This window comes from Teleopsis dalmanni, chromosome X, assembly GCF_002237135.1.
Source record: "Teleopsis dalmanni isolate 2A chromosome X, ASM223713v2, whole genome shotgun sequence".
Classification (NCBI taxonomy): Eukaryota; Metazoa; Arthropoda; class Insecta; order Diptera; family Diopsidae; genus Teleopsis; species Teleopsis dalmanni.
Window position 1 is genome coordinate 87,972,538 of NC_051848.1, and position 4,650 is coordinate 87,977,187.

Sequence of the window (4,650 nt, forward strand, 5' to 3'; positions counted from 1 at the left end):
TAATTTCACAACACGATTTAAATTCGTTGAAATATGTCTAAAACTGTTTTTTGTTTAGTGAACAAAGTCCTTGAATCGTTTTTTTAAATATCAGCACTCCCGCCTTGAAAGACACCTTAGCAACCACACACCCAACCGAATAAAACTCTATTGTAAATGGACCCTAACTGGAACTATTTAATTACATATGCATGAATGTAAGTATCTAATTAATTCAAAATTTTTGCCGTAATATAAATATGTATTTCATTAAGCTAAGTACATTGCCCATGAAATGACTTGATTGTAAATTTATAATCGACAAAATCGTTATTTCTGCGAAATTCACACCTCAAAACTATTCATTCAGTTTTCAAGTTAATCATACAAAATTTTTTTGCAGAACGCTTTGTAAATCTATTTAGATAAACCCTACAAACTGACTATATATATTATGTGATGCTTATACATATTAATTGTCTCATGTATTATTGTATTTTTAAACATATATATATATATATATATATAATATAATGATTTGTGTAGATATGATATAGACTAAGAGCCTGAGCACAAATCTTTATTTGTTTTAACGATCCTTCTGCAGTTCGTTTTACTTCCCTCCAAGACTTCCCTACTTCCCTTCTCGTACCTACATCCATACCTCGGTTTACGGCCGCCTCGTTTAAGGGCAAACTTACTTAATGGCCCAACCATATTTATGACGACGTTTCGCTTAGCAACCTAAAAATACCTCGTTTAGCGACCAAAAACATTATACAATTTATATATAATATTATTTTACTTATGTATAGTATATATGACTTGCTTGAGTTGCTCTGAGTAAATTATTAGTATGCAGACAAAATACATATCAAAAAACAGGTCATATCAACTTTTAAGAAATGACAGAGAACAGCTTACGAATGAGAAACTCCTAAAGCTAGATGATCCAGTTGACTTCGATGAGAAAAAGGCTACCATATCAGATAATAGCGTTAAATTAACATTCCAAATTCTGAAGAAGTATTTTGATAAAATTGCAAATTCACTTCCCTATCAAAGCTCGGACGTTGCCAAAAAAGTTAATGAAGCTATGTAACCATAAAAAAAGTTCTTAAAGAGCAACAAATTAAGTCAAACAGTTAATATGACGTTTATTTCTTAAGCAATCTTAAAAATATATATATCAGTAAATAAATATATATTAGATTTAGTGATAAAATATTAATTTATTTTTCTTTTTTTTCTTTTGGAACCAGTTTAATTATTTTCCATACATTTGTATGGAATTACTTGTTTCGTTTAACGGCATTTCGTTTTACGGCCAACTTTTTTGGAACGAGTAAGGGTCATTAACCGAGGTATGAGTGTACTTTGTAATCACTACTGATTAATTATGCATAATTATTTAAAGGTTCTTTTAGCATTTCAGAAATATCTTTACAGAGTTATGATCTGTGCTATCCTATTGATCTAATTAAATTATGGCACAGAGTATTAAGAGTTGATCTATGTTAGGCGAACACTTAGACTTATATCTTCTAACAGAAGGATTGCAAACACAACTTCAACATTTGAAAAAAAACTATTGCTTTATGAAATTAATCGGTTTGTCTCCGAGTGGAAGAGCTGACAACTGTCAGCACGCGCCTTCCGAACCTAACCTAACCTAACCTACGAAGTTGATGAGGCTGAAAAATTCGAAAAACGTTTTTTGACGATAGTCACTAAAGAATAATAATAGGAGTTTAATCACATTTCGGCAAGGCTTGTAGAAAATGTGAAAAAACGTTCAGTAAACGGAATAAATGCCTGATTCAATACTACTTAGTTAATTTATAGATTTTTCTTTTTTTTGCATTTCAATCTTGTAACTTTCCTCCTTAATGTGAAATACTTTTAGCTGCCCTTTGTGTTCATTTATGTGAACAAATTAAGTTCGTTTCAATTTCAATGGCGTCAGCTGGCGGCCAACAATGCCAACCACTGCAACTTGGCGTTTTTTCCCAGGATTTTTCTGTATTTCTTGCCGCTCATGTTCCAGCATTGGTGGTGGTACTTTAAACCTTAACTTATCGTCCTATTGATTTTAAAAATTGAAGAAAAATCTATTAAAGAAGTGGAAAGTATAGGGCCGCAATGGCAGCATGGAGTTTTGGGAACATTGAATCTAAAACAACAGCAATTGAAAGTGAATAACATTTGCCAACGCGTACGGCGGGCTCAAATCAATGACCATGGCAATGGCGGCAAGAGCAGCAGCCATTATGGTGCTTCCGCTTGACTCGATTTTAACTTTTTTCTTCATATTGCTGTTGTTGCGTTTCTGTTCCTAATGTTAATGTAGCGACTGTTGCTGGCAACACAAACTCTTTTCGCTTCAAGGCATTTCAATAATAAAATTTTTACTATAAAAAAGGGGAAAAACAGAAAAGCAACGAAACTCAAAAGAATTTTTCATATTTAAAGGAGGAAAGCAAAATCAGGGCTATTGTTGCCACCATCGTTGTGGCTGTTTTCGATAATTTGTCGTTGCTATAAATACACTTTTTTCGACATTTACCACATTTGAAAACATTTATGAACGCATTTATTAAACTCAGTACGAATGGCCAACCGCGTCTCAATACTGTATCGAGCTATATCGATTTGAGGCGCCTCTTTTGAAAATATTTGCCAACTGAATTCATTTTTGTTTGTTTTTATTTAATGTCGGAAAGGTGTTGACTTCTCTGTTTCAGCTAAGATGAGAAATCAGGAATTTGTAATCATTATAATATTATAAAATTCCATGAAAAATAGTTCTACTTCGGTAGCTGTTAGATTTACTTAAGAAAGTGTGTGTTGAGTGTTTTTCTGTAAATCACTGACTCCAAAAATGTTCAACAGTAAGTGTCAATACAAAAGCCAATTATAAATTGTGGTCATAAGGTGGAAACACACTATGTTTTGCATGAGGGATATTCACGATCTCGAGTAACGAGCTTGTTAATCGGGTAACATGGTAACACTATAAAATGTCAAAAACAAAATTGTTCTCGAAATGTGTATTGCTGTTGTCATTATGTATTGAATTCTCGTATGGTTAATTGGTGAATTTAAGCACCGATATTCAGTTTTATGTTAATTCATTAAGTTACACAAACAAATTTAAATTTAAATAGGTGAATTTCTTAACCTCATTGGAGAACTTATCATAGCCCTTAAATATTGTTGATTAAATTTAAAATTTTGAACAATTAATTTTATATAATTTCAACTCTTTCGCATTTTGAAATTATTATTAGTTGCTTAATTCGCAACCATAGTAATCCGCTTCAATATTTAACGAGATTAAAGTATGAAAGCAAAAAAATTCGCTAAAATTACTCGAAAGATTGCAATTGTATCTTTCTACAACAACAACAAAAACAGCAACAAAGATATTTTGCGGAAGTAACTTACAATCAGCTTCAACTCAGCTCCAACGCAGCTCCAACTAAGCTGAAATTCAAAAAGCAAGTTTCCGTTTTGGGAATAAGTTAAAATTTTAAATTGGCACAAATGCAGTAGCAACAACGGCGGATAAGCACCAGCAAACACAACAATGAAAACAAAAACGACAAGAGCAACAAAATTAAATGAAATGCACCTTTTGTTACCTGATGCAATTGTTGCTGATGTGTTTGCTGTTGCTTTCATTATAGTTTGGAGAGCTAAGAGTTGCTACTTGCCAGTTGGTACTTGCCAGTTGGTACTTGCCAGTTGCCAGTAACACAAACACAATTGCTGTTTCTCCGACATTTGCTGCTAATGCCGGCTACTTCATTCAACAGTGCACCGTTGCTACTTGTTGTTGTTTCCTTGGAGATCGTTGATATAAAGTTTCAACAGTTTTCATTTCTGACTACTGCATTCTTCCACTCTTTTACGTTCGGGTTATGCGTTCAGAAAAAAATTCCAGAACTGTAGAATTAGAAAGGATTTTACCTACTCAAAACGCAGAGCGCATATTTAGAAATGGAGGCAGAAATGGATTAACAGATGCACTACAGTTCAGTACTACCAAATCGCAGTCAGAGTAGCTTTGTTTGTGTTTCGAAATATACTCGTAAGTAAATGCTTCATAATTAGTGCAGCGAAACGTAAAATTGTGTTCTGGTTGCTTAGCCACCAATAGCACCAATACTAAGAAATCTTGCCTATGGAAATCTTATTAAGAGAATTTTGATAATTAAAAAACCGTATAAACTAATTAATTTGCATAGAAAATTTTTATTTATAGATTCGGTAGCAACTTGTATTCTCACTCAATTTCACTGAAGATCTTCAGTGATCTACTCTAAGATTTGAAGAGAAATTCGTAAAAGTATTCTTTTTTTCGGCTGCTTGTACACAATTTGTGTTCTCAGGTAAATCACATATACCTCTTAAGGCGTTGAAGTATTTATCACCACAACTTACTGGAAGGCGCTCACCATGACGACAGATATAGTAGTCATTGCAACTGTGAATTGAAGCTAACATGAAACCATTCGGTTTTCCGCGACAATTGTAAATGTTATGATAGTCAATGCTTGATTCGTGATTCTCGTGAGATTCGTGAGAAGGAACAGGGTAAGCTGGAGGTTTCACGTGAACTACTGGTTTAAGTGGAGCTACAACAGGAATGTTAAGATTGCTAGCACA